At 41.2% G+C, this 18,408-nt stretch overlaps 1 protein-coding gene across 2 annotated transcripts in view; it reads left to right on the top strand.

Moving 5' to 3' along the window:
* Positions 1-18,408, top strand: part of SLC29A1 (solute carrier family 29 member 1 (Augustine blood group)) — a 524,950-nt gene that overhangs the window by 163,115 nt on the left and 343,427 nt on the right. Inside the window, exon 1 of one of the 2 annotated variants that reach the window (XM_053712750.1) lies at positions 9,325-9,430. The exons of the other annotated variant lie outside the window; for it this stretch is intronic. The gene's annotated coding sequence lies outside the window, so the exon portion shown is untranslated. Of the gene's footprint in view, positions 1-9,324; positions 9,431-18,408 lie in introns of those variants that run through there. 2 annotated transcript variants of the gene reach the window in all.

The following is an 18,408-nucleotide window of genomic DNA, read 5'->3' as shown; positions in this document are numbered from 1 at the left end:
TATATCCAAGCGGGTGGCGTACATTGTTAGTACAGAATGGGACAGGCCCGGTATACCTTTAGTACCTCCCCCCATATTTATAAAATTGTTTTCCTATAGTCGACACCAGAAAGGACTGATGGCAGACAGTCCCCAAGGTCGAGGGGGCGGTTTCTACTCTACACAAGCGCGCCACTATACCCATAGAAGATAGTTGTGCTTTCCAAGATCCTATGGATAAAAAATTAGAAGGTCTGCTAAAGATGTTTGTTCAGCAAGGTTCCCTTCTACAACCAATTGCATGCATTGTCCCTGTCACTGCAGCCGCGTGTTTCTAGTTTGAGCTAGGAAAGGCGATTATTAGTAATTCTTCTTCTTATGAGGAGATTATGGACAGAATTCGTGCTCTTAAATTGGCTAATTCTTTCACCCTAGACGCCACCTTGCAATTGGCTAGGTTAGCGGCGAAAAAATTCTGGGTTTGCTATTGTGGCGCAGAGCGCTTTGGTTAAAATCTTGGGCAGCGGATGCGTCTTCCAAGAACAAATTGCTTGACATTCCTTTCAAGGGGAAAACACTCTTTGGCCCTGACTTGAAAGAGATTATCTCTGATATCACTGGGGGCAAGGGCCACGCCCTTCCTCAGGATAGGTCTTTTCAAGACCAAAAATAAACCTAAGTTTCGTCCCTTTCGCAGAAACGGATCAGCCCCAAGGGCTACGTCCTCTAAGCAGGAAGGTAATACTTCTCAAGCCAATCCAGCCTGGAGACCTATGCAAGGCTGGAACAAAGGAAAGCAGGCCAGGAAACCTGCCACTGCTACCAAGACAGCATGAAATGCGGGCCCCCGATCCGGGACCGGATCTGGTGGGGGGCAGACTCTCTCTCTTCGCTCAGGCTGGGGCAAGAGATGTTCTGGACCCTTGGGCGCTAGAAATAGTCTCCCAAGGTTATTCTCTGGAGTTCAAGGGGCTTCCTCCAAGGGGGAGGTTCCACAGGTCTCAGTTGTCTTCAGACCACATAAGAAGACAGGCATTCTTACATTGGGTAGAAGACCTGCTAAAAATGGGAGTGATTCATCCTGTTCCATTAGGAGAACAAGGGATGGGGTTCTACTCCAATCTGTTCATAGTTCCCAAAAAAGAGGGAACGTTCAGACCAATCTTAGATCTCAAGATCTTGAACAAGTTTCTCAAGGTTCCATCGTTCAAGATGGAAACCATTCGAACACTTCTTCCTTCCATCCAGGAAGGTCAATTCATGACCAAGGTGGATTTCAAGGATGCGTATCTACATATTCCTATCCACAAGGAACATCATCGGTTCCTAAGGTTTGAATTCCTGGACAAGCATTTCCAGTTCGTGGCGTTTTCTTTCGGATTAGCCACTGCTCCTAGGATTTTCTCATAGGTACTAGGGTCCCTTCTGGCGGTGCTAAGACCAAGGGGCATTGCTGTAGTACCTTACTTGGACGACATTCTGATTCGAGCGTCGTCCCTTCCTCAAGTAAAGGCTCACACGGACATTGTCCTGGCCTTTCTCAGATCTCACGGATGGAAAGTGAACGTGGAAAAGAGTTCTCTATCTCCGTCAACGAGGGTTCCCTTCTTGGGAACTATAATAGACTCCTTAGAAATGAGGATTTTTCTGACAGAAGCCAGAAAAACAAAACTTCTAGACTCTTGTCGGATACTTCATTCCGTTCCTCTTCCTTCCATAGCGCAGTGCATGGAAGTGATAGGTTAGATGGTAGCGGCAATGGACATAGTTCCTTTTGTGCGCATTCATCTAAGACCATTACAACTGTTCCTGCTCAGTCAGTGGAATGGGGACTATTCAGACTTGTCTCCGAAGATACAAGTAAATCAGAGGACCAGAGACTCATTCCGTTGGTGGCTGTCCCTGGACAACCTGTCACAAGGGATGACCTTCCGCAGACCAGAGTGGGTCATTGTCACGACCGACGCCAGTCTGATGGGCTGGGGCGCGGTCTGGGGATCCCTGAAAGCTCAGGGTCTTTGGTCTCGGGTAGAATCTCTTCTACCGATAAATATTCTGGAACTGAGAGCGATATTCAATGCTCTCAAAGCTTGGCCTCAGCTAGCGAGGGCCAAGTTCATACATCAACCATCAGGGGGGAACAAGGAGTTCCCTAGCGATGGAAGAAGTGACCAAAATCATTCTATGGGCGGAGTCTCACTCCTGCCACCTGTCTGCTATCCACATCCCAGGAGTGGAAAATTGGGAAGCGGATTTTCTGAGTCGTCAGACATTGCATCCGGGGGAGTGGGAACTCCATCCGGAAATCTTTGCCCAAGTCACTCAACCGTGGGGCATTCCAGACATGGATCTGATGGCCTCTCGTCAGAACTTCAGAGTTCCTTACTACGGGTACAGATCCAGGGATCCCAGGGCGGCTCTAGTGGATGCACTAGTAGCACCTTGGACCTTCAAACTAGCTTATGTGTTCCCGCCGTTTCCTCTCATCCCCAGGCTGGTAGCCAGGATCAATCAGGAGAGGGCGTCGGTGATTTTGATAGCTCCTGCGTGGCCACGCAGGACTTGGTATGCAGATCTGGTGAATATGTCATCGGCTCCACCATGGAAGCTACCTTTGAGACGAGACCTTCTTGTTCTAGGTCCGTTCGACCCACTCCAGCTGACTGCTTGGAGATTGAACGCTTGATCTTATCAAAGCGAGGGTTCTCAGATTCTGTTATTAATACTCTTGTTCAGGCCTGAAAGCCTGTAACCAGAAAATTACCACATAATTTGGTATATCTGTTGGTGTGAATCTGCAGGATTCCCTTGGGACAAGGTTAAGATTCCTAAGAGTCTATCCTTCCTTCGAGAAGGATTGGAAAAAGGATTATCTGCAAGTTCCTTGATGGGACAGATTTCTGCCTTGTCTGTGTTACTTCACAAAAAGCTGGCAGCTGTGCCAGATGTTCTAGCCTTTGTTCAGGCTCTGGTTAGAATCAAGCCTGTTTACAAAATTTTGACTCCTCCTTGGAGTCTCAACCTAGTTCTTTCAGTTCTTCAGGGGGTTCCGTTTGAACCCTTACATTCCGTTGATATTAAGTTATTATCTTGGAAAGTTTTGTTTTTGGTTGCAATTTCTTCTGCTAGAAGAGTTTCAGAATTATCTGCTCTGCAGTGTTCTTCTCCTTATCTGGTGTTCCATGCAGATAAGGTGGTTTTGCGTACTAAACCTGGTTTTCTTCCAAAAGTTGTTTCTAACAAAGACATTAACCAGGAGATAGTTGTGCCTTCTTTGTGTCCTAATCCAGTTTCAAAGAAGGAACGTTTGTTGCACAACTTGGATGTAGTTCGTGCTCTCAAATTTTACTTAGCAGCTACTAAGGTTTTCAGACAAACTTTGTCTTTGTTTGTTGTTTATTCTGGTAAACGGAGAGGTCAAAAAGCAACTTCTACCTCTCTCTCCTTCTGGATTAAAAGCATTATCCGATTGGCTTATGAGACTGCCGGACGGCAGCCTCCTGAAAGAATCACAGCTCACTCCACTAGGGCTGTGGCTTCCACATGGGCCTTCAAGAACGAGGCTTCTGTTGATCAGATATGTAAGGCAGCGACTTGGTCTTCACTGCACACTTTTTCTAAATTTTACAAATTTGATACTTTTGCTTCTTCTGAGGCTATTTTTGGGAGAAAGGTTTTGCAAGCCGTGGTGCCTTCCATTTAGGTGACCTGATTTGCTCCCTCCCTTCATCCGTGTCCTAAAGCTTTGGTATTGGTTCCCACAAGTAAGGATGACGCCGTGGACCGGACACACCTATGTTGGAGAAAACAGAATTTATGTTTACCTGATAAATTACTTTCTCCAACGGTGTGTCCGGTCCACGGCCCGCCCTGGTTTTTTTAATCAGGTCTGATAATTTATTTTCTTTAACTACAGTCACCACGGTAACATATGGTTTCTCCTATGCAAATATTCCTCCTTTACGTCGGTCGAATGACTGGGGTAGGCGGAGCCTAGGAGGGATCATGTGACCAGCTTTGCTGGGCTCTTTGCCATTTCCTGTTGGGGAAGAGAATATCCCACAAGTAAGGATGACGCCGTGGACCGGACACACCGTTGGAGAAAGTAATTTATCAGGTAAACATAAATTCTGTTTTTTTGGGGGGTTGGTTTTGTGGGTGGTGGGTTTTACTGTTGGGGGGTTGTTTGTATTTTTTTTAACAGGTAAAAGAGCTGATTTCTTTGGGGCAATGCCCCACAAAAGGCCCTTTTAAGGGCTATTGGCAGTTTAGTTTAGGCTTGGTGTTTTATTATTTGGGGGGGGGGGGGGGCTTTTTATTTTGATAGGGCTATTAGATTAGGAGTAATTCGATTTTATTTAATTTATTTAATTTTATTGTAATGTTAGGTGTTAGTGTGAGGAAGGTTAGGTTTTATTTTACAGGTAAATTTGAATTTATTTTAACTAGGTAGTTAGTAAATAGTTAATAACTATCTACTAACTAGTCTACCTAGTTAAAATAAATATAAACTTAGTTGTGAAATAAAAATAAAACCTAAGATAGCTACAATGTAACTATTACTTATTGTAGCTAGCTAACGGCTAGATTTAGAGTTCTGCGGCCAAAGGGGTGCATTAGCTACGCGTGCTTTTTTTCTCCCGCACCTTTTAAATACCGCTGGTATTTAGAGTTCACAGAAGGGCTGCGTTAGGCTCCAAAAAGGGAGCGTAGAGCATATTTACCGCCACTGCAACTCTCGATACCAGCGGTGCTTACGGACGCGGCCAGCTTAAAAAAAAAGGGGTCGTGCACGATTCCCCCATAGAAAACAATGGGGCAGTTTGAGCTGAAAAAAAACATAACACCTGCAAAAAAGCAGCGTTCAGCTCCTAACGCAGCCCTATTGTTTCCTATGGGGAAACACTTCCTAAGTCTGCACCTAACACCCTAACATGAACCCCGAGTCTAAACACCCCTAACCTTACACTTATTAACCCCTAATCTGCCGCCCCCGCTATCGCTGACCCCTGCATATTATTATTAACCCCTAATCTGCCGCTCCGTACACCGCCCCCAGCTACGTTATCCCTATGTACCCCTAATCTGCTGCCCCTAACATCGCCGACCACTATGTTATATTTATTAACCCCTAATCTGCCGCCCCCGCTATCGCTGACACCTGCATATTATTATTAACCCCTAATCTGTCGCTCCGTACACCACCGCAACATACATTATAGTTATGTACCCCTAATCTGCTGCCCCTAACACCGCCGACCCCTATATTATATTTATTAACCCCTAATCTGCCCCCCACAACGTCGCCGCCAGCTACCTACAATAATTAACCCCAATCTGCCGACCGGAGCTCACCGCTACTATAATAAATGTATTAACCCCTAAAGCTAAGTCTAACCCTAACACTAACACCCCCCTAAGTTAAATATAATTTAAATCTAACAAAATAAATTAACTCTTATTAAATAAATTATTCCTATTTAAAGCTAAATACTTACCTGTAAAATAAACCCTAATATAGCTACAATATAAATTATAATTATTTTGAAGCTATTTTAGGATTAATATTTATTTTACAGGCAACTTTGTATTTATTTTAACCAGGTACAATAGCTAAAATAGTTAACATAATTACAAAATTACCTGTAAAATAAATCCTAACCTAAGTTACAATTAAACCTAACACTACACTAGCAATAAATTAATTAAATAAAATACCTACAATTATCTACAATTAAACCTAACACTATACTATCAATAAATTAATTAAATACAATACCTACAAATAACTACAATTAAATAAACTAACTAAAGTACAAAAAATAAAAAAGAACTAAGTTACAAAAAATAAAAAAATATTTACAAACATTAGAAAAATATTACAACAATTTTAAACTAATTACACCTACTCTAAGCCCCCTAATAAAATAACAAAGGCCCCCAAAATAAAAAAATGCCCTACCCTATTCTAAATTACTAAAGTTCAAAGCTCTTTTACCTTACCAGCCCTGAAAAGGGCCATTTGCGGGGCATGCCCCAAATAATTCAGCTCTTTTGCCTGTAAAAAAAACCATACAATACCCCCCCCAACATTACAAACCACCACCCACATACCCCTAATCTAACCCAAACCCCCCTTAAATAAACCTAACACTAAGCCCCTGAAGATCTTCCTACCTTATCTTCACCATGCCAGGTTCACCGATCTGTCCACCGAAGTCTTGATCCAAGCCCAAGCGGGGGCTGAAGAGTGACGTCCATCCTCCGGCTGAAGTCTTGATCCAAGCGGGCAGAAGAGGACATCCGGACCGGCAAACATCTTCATCCAAGCCGCATCTTCTATGTTCTTCAATCCGATGACGACCGGCTGATCTTCAAGACCTCCAGCGCGGATCCATCCATCTTCACCGACGACTTCCCGACGAATGACGGTTCCTTTAAGGGACGTCATCCAAGATGGCGTCCCTCGAATTCCGATTGGCTGATAAGATTCTATCAGCCAATCGGAATTAAGGTAGGAAAATTCTGATTGACTGATGGAATCAGCCAATCAGAATCAAGTTCAATCCGATTGGCTGATCTGATCAGCCAATCAGATTGAGCTTGCATTCTATTGGCTGATCGGAACAGCCAATAGAATGCGAGCTCAATCTGATTGGCTGATCGGATCAGCCAATCGGATTTAACTTGATTTTCCTACCTTAATTCCGATTGGCTGATAGAATCCTATCAGCCAATCGGAATTCGAGGGACGCCATCTTGGATGACGTCCCTTAAAGGAACCGTCATTCGTCGGGAAGTCGTCGGTGAAGATGGATGTTCCGCGTCCGCGGGATGAACATGGATCCGGAAGAAAGAAGATTGAAGATGCCGTTGATAGAAGACTTCAGTCGGATCATGGACCTCTTCAGCTCCCGCTTGGATGAAGACTTCATCCGGATCATGGACATCTTCAGCCCCCCGCTTGTGCTTGGATCAAGACATCAGAGCCAGGACGGATCGGTGTGATACCCGGTGTAGTGAAGATAAGGTAGGAAGATCTTCATGGGCTTAGTGTTAGGTTTATTTAAGGGGGGTTTGGGTTAGATTAGGGGTATGTGGGTGGTGGGTTGTAATGTTGGGGGGGGTATTGTATGTGTTTTTTTTACAGGCAAAAGAGCTGAATTCTTTGGGGCATGCCCCGCAAAGTGCCCTTTTCAGGGCTGGTAAGGTAAAAGAGCTTTGAACTTTTTTAATTTAGAATAGGGTAGGGCATTTTTTTTATTTTGGGGGGCTTTGTTATTTTATTAGGGGGCTTAGAGTAGGTGTAATTAGTTTAAAATTGTTGTAATATTTTTCTAATGTTTGTAAATATTTTTTTATTTTTTGTAACTTAGTTCTTTTTTATTTTTTGTACTTTAGTTAGTTTATGTAATTGTAGTTATTTGTAGGTATTGTATTTAATTAATTTATTGATAGTGTAGTGTTAGGTTTAATTGTAGATAATTGTAGGTATTTTATGTAATTAATTTATTGATAGTGTAGTGTTAGGTTTAATTGTAACTTAGGTTAGGATTTATTTTACAGGTAATTTTGTAATTATTTTAACTAGGTAGCTATTAAATAGTTATTAACTATTTAATAGCTATTGTACCTGGTTAATATAATTACAAAGTTGCCTGTAAAATAAATATTAATCCTAAAATAGCTACAATATAATTATAATTTATATTGTAGCTATATTAGGGTTTATTTTACAGGTAAGTATTTAGCTTTAAATAGGAATAAGTTATTTAATAAGAGTTAATTTATTTAGTTAGATTTAAATTATATTTAACTTAGGGGGGTGTTAGGGTTAGGGTTAGACTTAGCTTTAGGGGTTAATACATTTATTGTAGTAGCGGTGAGATCCGGTCGGCAGATTAGGGGTTAATAATTGTATGTAGGTGGAGGCGACGTTGGGGACGGCAGATTAGGGGTTAATAAATATAATATAGGGGTCGGCGGTGTTAGGGGCAGCAGATTAGGGGTACATAGGGATAATGCAGGTTGCGTCGGTGTACGGAGCGGCAGATTAGGGGTTAATAATAATATGCAGGGGTCAGCTATAGCGGGGGCGGCAGATTAGGGGTTAATAAATATAACATAGTGGTCGGCGATGTTAGGGGCAGCAGATTAGGGGTACATAGGGATAACGTAGCTGGCGGCGGTCTACGGAGCGGCAGATTAGGGGTTAAAAAAATTTAATAGAGTGGCGGCGATGTGGGGGGGGGCTTGGTTTAGGGGTACATAGGTAGTTTATGGGTGTTAGTGTACTTTAGAGCACAGTAGTTAAGAGCTTTATAAACCGGCGTTAGCCCAGAAAGCTCTTAACTACTGACTTTTTTCTGCGGCTGGAGTTTTGTCGTTAGATTTCTAACGCTCACTTCAGCCACGACTCTAAATACCGGCGTTAGAAAGATCCCATTGAAAAGATAGGATACGCAAATGGCGTAGGGGGATCTGCGGTATGGAAAAGTTGCGGCTGCAAAGTGAGCGTTAGACTCTTTCCTGACTGACTCCAAATACCAGAGGGCGGTAAAAACCAGCGTTAGGACCCTCTAACGCTGGTTTTGACGGCTACCGCCCAACTCTAAATCTAGGCCTATGGGTTTATTTTACAGGTAAGTAAGTATTTATTTTTAAATAGGAATTATTTAGTTATTGATAGTAAGTTTTATTTATAATTATTTTAATTATATTAAAGTTACGGGTGTTAGGGTTAGGGTTAGACAGGTTTAGGGGTTAATATTTTTTTTTAGTGTTAGTGATGTGGGAGACCAGAGGTTTAGGGGTTAATAACTTTAGTATAGTGGCGGCGGCAACATTGGGGATGGCAGATTAGGGGTTAATAAGTGTAGGTATGTGGCGGCGACATTGGGGTCGGTAGATTAGGGGTTAATACATTTATGTAGGTGTCGGCAATGTTGGGGGAAGCAGATTAGGGGTGTTTAGATTTGGGGTTTATGTTAGGGTGTTAGGTGTATACATACATTTTTTCCCCCCATAGACTTTAAGAGCTTTACGCTCCGTTATTGCAGGTGTTAGGCTTTTTTTTAGCCGGCTCTCCCCATTGATGCCTATGGGGAAATCATGCACGAGCACGTCAAAACATAGCAGCGCTATTAAAGGTGAGCATTGGAAATAACTTGCAAGTTATTACCGAGCCACTCATAATGCAAAACTCGTAATCTGGCCGATTGTTATTTATTGTTTGTGTTTTGTAAGATTTTATCAGGCTTCGTTTTCACTGCAAATATAAATAGTAGGTCACATGACTGATGCTGATGTTACTTATTATCCTGCAGTTATATATCTTGTTGCCAAACCTGCCCCAAAACAGCACCAGCCGGGAGTCCAGGATATTCAGTGCCTGTTATCAGCAGAAACCTGACCTTGAGTCACCTTCACCCTGTCAGTGCCAGAAGGGCTAGTAAGTTGTTTCCTTGCAGTGAAATGGACATTAACATAAAATAGCTGCAGTTCTTGTTTAAATGGACATAAAACTTATTTATTTTTTTTATTTTTTTTCAAAATCTTTTTATTAAGAATCCATGATACATAGCAGTATGTGGGCATACAAAGATGAAAACATTACTCTGGTAAATATTACAGATGAAAACAATTGAATACACATCGATAAATACCATGCACCCTGGACTCTCTTTTTAACCTCTTTTTTTTTTTTTAATTTAATTCTAACTATAACCTTAATATCTCGTTGCCTATATAATATGTTTGTTATTGTGCCTTAACAGTTGTTCAACTTGTAGGAGTTGAGCCGGTAGGGGCTACAATCCATTGTATAATTAGTATTGGTCAAAGGGGGATCTAGGGCGTACTGTTTTTAATATATTGCTCCCACGTATGTTGTATTTCAATAAATTGTTCTCTTTTACCAGACAGGTAGGAACCATACTCCTCTAGTTCAATCATATCTGTAACTTTGTTTTGCCAAAGTTTTAGAGTAAAAACGTCAGTTGATCTCCAGTTTTGAGCTATCAAAACCTTTGTGCTGTTCGTCATAATTTTAAGTAGGGGTCTAAAATGGGCCTGGGGGAGTTTGATTGACTTATTTAACAACCATATAAGAGGGTCCAAGGGGAGAAGAGTTTGAAAGATGTTCTCTATCTCATTAATTATGTTACGCCACAAAGTGTTTATCTGAGAACACCACCACCACATATGACCCATATTGCTTCCAACATGCCCACATCGCCAACAACGGTTATTAGTCTTTGGGAACAGTTAGTGTAGCCTCTTGGGAGTCAAGTACCAACCATGTAATAATTTATCATTTATTTCCTTAATGGATGCAGATGTAGAGGCAGATTTAGTGTTATGAAAAATGTTAGTCGCGGTCTGCGGAGTGATAATTACCCCCAATTCCCTCTCCCACATCTGAATAGAGTGTGGCAGATTGCCTGGTGGGGGCTGAGTAATAATATTATAAATATGTGAGAGACTATGTTTAATTGGGAGTGTGGAAGCGTATAATTTTTCGATATTTGATAGCGAGCGCGTCATGTTTGTGAGTTGTGATATAGTGATGTACTCTCCTATAGGAGAACCAGTTAGCAGCCCAGCTATGACCCATGTCAACCAGTTGTCCTTGTGTATACAATTGATCATTATTAGTAATTTGCATGACTGAGACCTCTCTATTGTCGTTATATGTATCTATATTTTTAACTACTGTTAGTAGAGAGAATTCACTGTTATGCAGAAGTGATGTTAACGGGTCTGGGCATGACGAAAGATATGGGTTCGTCTTATTAGCGATGTCCCATATTTTCAGCGTTTCTCGTGTGATTGGGTTATCAGTCTGTTTACTTATCACTTGAAAGTTTGGATGCCAACAGGCAGAAGATAAGTTAATATTAAAGTTTAGATTTTCCTCTAGTAAAATCCATCTCTTGTGGTCCTTGTGGATTCTCCAGTCAAGAATTCTCTGTAAAAATATGACCTTTCTATATGCATCAATATCTGGAACACCCAGCCCTCCCTGTGTAGTAAGCAAACTTATTTTTCTTTCATGATTCAGATAGAGCAACACTTTTAAACAACTTAATAATTATTTCTATTATCAATTGTTTTTGTACTCCTTGTGTCTTTTGTTGAAAACCAGGGATGTAAACTCATGAGCGTGCATGTGTTTGGAGCAGATTTGCATGAATCTTGTCCATTTGCAGGAACACTAAATGGCAGTGCTATTTCCTGCTATGCAGTGCATCAGATGCTACCTCGGTATCTCTTCATCAAAGAATATCAAGGGAACGAAGCAAATTTCCTAGTAGAAGTACATTTGTTACTTGTTTAAAATAATATGCTCGGTCTGAATCACAAAATGTTTTTTTTTAAGTTAATGTCTTGTAAATTGCAAGAAATGCATGCTGCATACCTAGGGATTCATTGGTCACTGGCTGATAGGGAAAGTCCCACATCTGTATTGGTGGAGACAGACACGTGCACACTTGCATTCAGCTCATGAATATGTATTATGCACAGACAAAGCACGTTCTGAATTTGTGACTTTAGAAAGAGGACATAAAATGCTACAGACTCTATTTCATTTCATGAGCAGGATTATTATTATTTGTAGAGTGCAGGGATAATGCACAGCTTTGTGCACGCTCATATAGTGTCACAGCACAGGCTTGTGCACGCACATATAGTGTCACAGCACAGCTTTGTGCACGCTCATATAGTGTCACAGCACAGGCTTGTGCACGCTCATATAGTGTCACAGCACAGCTTTGTGCACGCTCATATAGTGTCACAGCACAGGCTTGTGCACGCTCATATAGTGTCACAGCACAGGCTTGTGCACGCTCATATAGTGTCACAGCACAGCTTTGTGCACGCTCATATAGTGTCACAGCACAGCTTTGTGCACGCTCATATAGTGTCACAGCACAGACTTGTGCATGCTCATATAGTGTCACAGCACAGGCTTGTGCACGCTCATATAGTGTCACAGCACAGACTTGTGCATGCTCATATAGTGTCACAGCACAGACTTGTGCACGCTCATATAGTGTCACAGCACAGACTTGTGCACGCTCATATAGTGTCACAGCACAGGCTTGTGCACCCTCATATAGTGTCACAGCACAGACTTGTGCACACTCATATAGTGTCACAGCACAGGCTTGTGCACGCACATATAGTGTCACAGCACAGGCTTGTGCACGCTCATATAGTGTCACAGCACAGGCTTGTGCACGCTCATATAGTGTCACAGCACAGGCTTGTGCACGCTCATATAGTGTCACAGCACAGGCTTGACTATACAAAACAATGCAGGACGAATCATCTGACCTGAAGAGCTTACAATCTAGAGGAACTGACACATTTACTGAGAATATCCAAGGTCACTTGTGGTTTTGTGAGCTGGCGTATTTAGCACGTGAGCGGTTGCTAGATATATAGCTCGGCTGGAAACAATGTTTTTCTTTTTTCTTTTTGTGGTTTCTTAGGAGATTCAACAGAAAACAACTTGTGCCCAATAATGACTTGCAATGAAAGGGCTGAGTGTGAGTGAATGGTCAGCGCTGATTGTTATTCCCTGCAACTCTCGCACATTAACCCATTCTCTAGCGCCATTAATAGGACGTGAAGCGGAATGAAAAGCTACCAGACACAATATGATGCATTTGAGAGTTGTGCTGGAACTTGCACCATTTAGCAGACACGGCTGATTTAACCAGAAGACTAAAACTTCTGGAACGTATGTTGTTTTAGGGAGTTTTCGCTGTTTCGTCTTTTTATGTATAGGTTACTTGTGCAATCATCCAGTTAACTCATTGTTACAAGAATCTGACTTGTTTGTAATTTCGTTAGCCAATTACACGTTAATTAAGATGTAATAAAGTGATTGCTTGAGGCTCTAATTCATCCGGAAAAAGTCATTTAGGACTTTTGTTAAAAAAATGTTTTGATTTGAGAAAAAAGTATCTGATTCAGAACCACTAAAGACAGTGTTATTAAATAATTGTCAAACACACAATAAACAGACAATGCACTCAGCATTTTAAAATGAGCAGTAGAAGATTCTCTGGCCAATTTCTAAGTTTATCCAATTTCCTTCCCCCCTGTACCATGTGACAGTTGTCAGCCAATCACAAAATGCATATACGTATATACTGTGCACTTTCTCACATGCTAAGTAGGATGTCATGTAGTCCTTCAGGCTTGTGCACGCTACCGATCTAGATATCGCTTCAACAAAGAATAACAAGAGAACAAAGCAAATCTGATAATAGAAGTGAACAGGAAACTATTTTAAAATGGTAATTTCTATCTGAAGCTTGACAGAAATTGTTGGGATTTTATGTATCTTTAAATGCACTAGTGGGAACTAGCTGAGCACAGTAGCAACTCACATTTACACAAGTGTTGTCTTCAGTAAGTGCTGGGGCCACAGACATTAAAGGGACATAAAACTCAAAAACATTTCTTTCATGATTCAGATACAACATACAATTTCTAAAAAAAAGAATACCTAGGTATGCTCAGGAGCTGATTGGTGGCTGCACATATATGATTCTTGTCATTGGATAACCTATGTGTTCAGCTAGCTCCCCGCAGTGCATTGCTCCTCCTTCAATAAAGGATACCAAGAGAATAAAGTAAAATTGATCATAGAAGTAAACTGAAAAGTTGTTTAAAATGGTTTGTTCCATCTGAATCATGAAAGAAAATGTTAGATTTCATGTCCCTTTAAGTGCCCCTGTGTTTGTAAAGAGCAGAAGTCATGTCCCTTTAAGTGCCCCTGTGTTTGTAAAGAGCAGAAGTCATGTCCCTTTAAGTGCTCCTGTGTTTGTAAAGAGCAGAAGAAGTCATGTCCCTTTAAGTGCTCCTGTGTTTGTAAATAGTAGAAGAAGTCATGTCCCTTTAAGTGCCCCTGTGTTTGTAAAGAGCAGAAGAAGTCATGTCACTTTAAGTGCTCCTGTGTTTGTAAAGAGCAGAAGAAGTCATGTCCCTTTAAGTGCTCCTGTGTTTGTAAAGAGCAGAAGAAGTCATGTCCCTTTAAGTGCTCCTGTGTTTGTAAAGAGCAGAAGAAGTCATGTCCCTTTAAGTGCTCCTGTGTTTGTAAAGAGTAGAAGAAGTCATGTCCCTTTAAGTGCTCCTGTGTTTGTAAAGAGCAGAAGAAGTCATGTCCCTTTAAGTGCTCCTGTGTTTGTAAAGAGTAGAAGAAGTCATGTCCCTTTAAGTGCTCCTGTGTTTGTAAAGAGTAGAAGAAGTCATGTCCCTTTAAGTGCTCCTGTGTTTGTAAAGAGCAGAAGAAGTCATGTCCCTTTAAGTGCTCCTGTGTTTGTAAAGAGCAGAAGTCATGTCCCTTTAAGTGCTCCTGTGTTTGTAAAGAGCAGAAGTCATGTCCCTTTAAGTGCTCCTGTGTTTGTAAAGAGTAGAAGAAGACATGTCCCTTTAAGTGCTCCTGTGTTTGTAAAGAGTAGAAGAAGTCATGTCCCTTTAAGTGCTCCTGTGTTTGTAAAGAGCAGAAGAAGTCATGTCCCTTTAAGTGCTCTGTGTTTGTAAAAAGCAGAAGTCATGACCCTTTAAGTGCTCCTGTGTTTGTAAAGAATAGAAGAAGTCATGTCCCTTTAAGTGCTCCAGTGTTTGTAAAGAGCAGAAGAAGACATGTCCCTTTAAGTGCTCCTGTGTTTGTAAAGAGCAGAAGAAGTCATGTCCCTTTAAGTGCTCTGTGTTTGTACAGAGCAGTAGAAGTCATGTCCCTTTAAGTGCTCTGTGTTTGTAAAGAGCAGTAGAAGTCATGTCCCTTTAAGTGCTCTGTGTTTGTAAAGAGCAGAAGAAGTCATGTCCCTTTAAGTGCTCTGTGTAAAGAGCAGAAGTCATGTCCCTTTAAGTGCTCCTGTGTTTGTAAAGAGTAGAAGAAGTCATGTCCCTTTAAGTGCTCTGTGTTTGTAAAGAGTAGAAGTCATGTCCCTTTAAGTGCTCCTATGTAAAGAGTAGAAGAAGTCATGTCCCTTTAAGTGCTCCTGTGTTTGTAAAGAGTAGAAGAAGTCATGTCCCTTTAAGTGCTCCTGTGTTTGTAAAGAGCAGTAGAAGTCATGTCCATTTAAGTGCTCCTATGTAAAGAGCAGAAGAAGTCATGTCCCTTTAAGTGCTCTGTGTTTGTAAAGTGCAGAAGAAGTCATGTCCCTTTAAGTGCTCCTGTGTTTGTAAAGAGCAGTAGAAGTCATGTCCCTTTAAGTGCTCCTATGTTTGTAAAGAGTAGAAGAAGTCATGTCCCTTTAAGTGCTCCTGTGTTTGTAAAGAGCAGAAGAAGTCATGTCCCTTTAAGTGCTCCTGTGTTTGTAAAGAGCAGAAGAAGTCATGTCCCTTTAAGTGTTCCTGTGTTTGTAAAGAGCAGAAGTCATGTCCCTTTAAGTGCTCATGTGTTTGTAAAGAGTAGCAGAAGTCATGTCCCTTTAAGTGCTCCTGTGTTTCTAAAGAGTAGAAGAAGTCATGTCCCTTTAAGTGCTCTGTGTTTGTAAAGAGTAGAAGAAGTCATGTCCCTTTAAGTGCTCCTGTGTTTGTAAAGAGTAGAAGTCGTGTCCCTTTAAGTGCTCCTGTGTTTGTAAAGAGTAGAAGAAGTCATGTCCCTTTAAGTGCTCCTGTGTTTGTAAAGAGTAGAAGAAGTCATGTCCCTTTAAGTGCTCCTGTGTTTGTAAAGAGCAGAAGAAGTCATGTCCCTTTAAGTGCTCCTGTGTTTGTAAAGAGTAGAAGAAGTCATGTCCCTTTAAGTGCTCCTGTGTTTGTAAAGAGTAGAAGAAGTCATGTCCCTTTAAGTGCTCCTGTGTTTGTAAAGAGTAGAAAAAGTCATGTCCTTTTAAGTGCTCCTGTGTTTGTAAAGAGTAGAAGAAGTCGTGTCCCTTTAAGTGCTCCTGTGTTTGTAAAGAGCAGAAGAAGTCATGTCCCTTTAAGTGCTCCTGTGTTTGTAAAGAGCAGAAGTCATGTCCCTTTAAGTGCTCCTGTGTTTGTAAAGAGCAGAAGAAGTCATGTCCCTTTTAGTGTTCCTGTGTTTGTAAAGAGCAGAAGAAGTCATGTCCCTTTAAGTGCTCCTGTGTTTGTAAAGAGCAGAAGTCATGTCCCTTTAAGTGCTCCTGTGTTTGTAAAGAGCAGAAGAAGTCATGTCCCTTTAAGTGCTCTGTGTTTGTAAAGAGCAGAAGAAGTCATGTCCCTTTAAGTGCTCCTGTGTTTGTAAAGAGTAGAAGAAGTCATGTCCCTTTAAGTGCTCTGTGTTTGTAAAGAGCAGTAGAAGTCATGTCCCTTTAAGTGCTCCTGTGTTTGTAAAGAGCAGTAGAAGTCATGTCCCTTTAAGTGCTCCTGTGTATGTAAAGAGTAGAAGAAGTCATGTCCCTTTAAGTGCTCTGTGTTTGTAAATAGTAGAAGAAGTCATGTCCCTTTAAGTGCTCTGTGTTTGTAAATAGTAGAAGAAGTCATGTCCCTTTAAGTGCTCCTGTGTTTGTAAAGAGTAGAAGAAGTCATGTCCCTTTAAGTGCTCCTGTGTTTGTAAAGAGTAGAAGTCATGTCCCTTTAAGTGCTCCTGTGTTTGTAAAGAGTAGAAGAAGTCATGTCCCTTTAAGTGCTCCTATGTAAAGAGTAGAAGAAGTCATGTCCCTTTTAGTGCTCCTGTGTTTGTAAAGAGCAGAAGAAGTCATGTCCCTTTAAGTGCTCTGTGTTTGTAAAGAGCAGAAGAAGTCATGTCCCTTTAAGTGCTCCTGTGTTTGTAAAGAGTAGAAGAAGTCATGTCCCTTTAAGTGCTACTGTGTTTGTAAAGAGTAGAAGAAGTCATGTCCCTTTAAGTGCTCTGTGTTTGTAAAGAGTAGAAGAAGTCATGTCCCTTTAAGTGCTCTGTGTTTGTAAAGAGCAGAAGAAGTCATGTCCCTTTAAGTGCTCCTGTGTTTGTAAAGAGTAAAAGAAGTCATGTCCCTTTAAGTGCTCCTGTGTTTGTAAAGAGTAGAAGAAGTCATGTCCCTTTAAGTGCTCCTGTGTTTGTAAAGAGTAGAAGAAGTCATGTGCCTTTAAGTGCTCCTGTGTTTGTAAAGAGCAGAAGAAGTCATGTCCCTTTAAGTGCTCTGTGTTTGTAAAGAGTAGAAGAAGTCATGTCCCTTTAAGTGCCCCTGTGTTTGTAAAGAGTAGAAGAAGTCATGTCCCTTTAAGTGCTCCTATGTAAAGAGTAGAAGTCATGTCCCTTTAAGTGCTCCTGTGTTTGTAAAGAGCAGAAGAAGTCATGTCCCTTAAAGTGCTCCTGTGTTTGTAAAGAGTAAAAGAAGTCATGTCCCTTTAAGTGCTCCTGTGTTTGTAAAGAGTAGAAGAAGTCATGTCCCTTTAAGTGCTCCTGTGTTTGTAAAGAGTAGAAGAAGTCATGTCCCTTTAAGTGCTCTGTGTTTGTAAAGAGTAGAAGAAGTCATGTCCCTTTAAGTGCTCTGTGTTTGTAAAGAGCAGAAGAAGTCATGTCCCTTTAAGTGCTCCTGTGTTTGTAAAGAGTAAAAGAAGTCATGTCCCTTTAAGTGCTCCTGTGTTTGTAAAGAGTAGAAGAAGTCATGTCCCTTTAAGTGCTCCTGTGTTTGTAAAGAGTAGAAGAAGTCATGTCCCTTTAAGTGCTCTGTGTTTGTAAAGAGTAGAAGAAGTCATGTCCCTTTAAGTGCTCTGTGTTTGTAAAGAGTAGAAGAAGTCATGTCCCTTTAAGTGCTCTGTGTTTGTAAAGAGTAGAAGAAGTCATGTCCCTTTAAGTGCTCCTGTGTTTGTAAAGAGTAAAAGAAGTCATGTCCCTTTAAGTGCTCCTGTGTTTGTAAAGAGCAGAAGAAGTCATGTCCCTTTAAGTGCTCTGTGTAAAGAGCAGAATTCATGTCCCTTTAAGTGCTCCTGTGTTTGTAAAGAGTAGAAGAAGTCATGTCCCTTTAAGTGCTCTGTGTTTGTAAAGAGTAGAAGTCATGTCCCTTTAAGTGCTCCTATGTAAAGAGTAGAAGAAGTCATGTCCCTTTAAGTGCTCCTGTGTTTGTAAAGAGTAGAAGAAGTCATGTCCCTTTAAGTGCTCCTGTGTTTGTAAAGAGCAGTAGAAGTCATGTCCATTTAAGTGCTCCTATGTAAAGAGCAGAAGAAGTCATGTCCCTTTAAGTGCTCTGTGTTTGTAAAGTGCAGAAGAAGTCATGTCCCTTTAAGTGCTCCTGTGTTTGTAAAGAGCAGTAGAAGTCATGTCCCTTTAAGTGCTCCTATGTTTGTAAAGAGTAGAAGAAGTCATGTCCCTTTAAGTGCTCCTGTGTTTGTAAAGAGCAGAAGAAGTCATGTCCCTTTAAGTGCTCCTGTGTTTGTAAAGAGCAGAAGAAGTCATGTCCCTTTAAGTGCTCCTGTGTTTGTAAAGAGCAGAAGAAGTCATGTCCCTTTAAGTGCTCCTGTGTTTGT

Source organism: Bombina bombina, chromosome 4, assembly GCF_027579735.1.
Source record: "Bombina bombina isolate aBomBom1 chromosome 4, aBomBom1.pri, whole genome shotgun sequence".
Lineage (NCBI taxonomy): Eukaryota > Metazoa > Chordata > Amphibia > Anura > Bombinatoridae > Bombina > Bombina bombina.
This window is presented reverse-complemented; position numbering and strand designations above follow the sequence as displayed.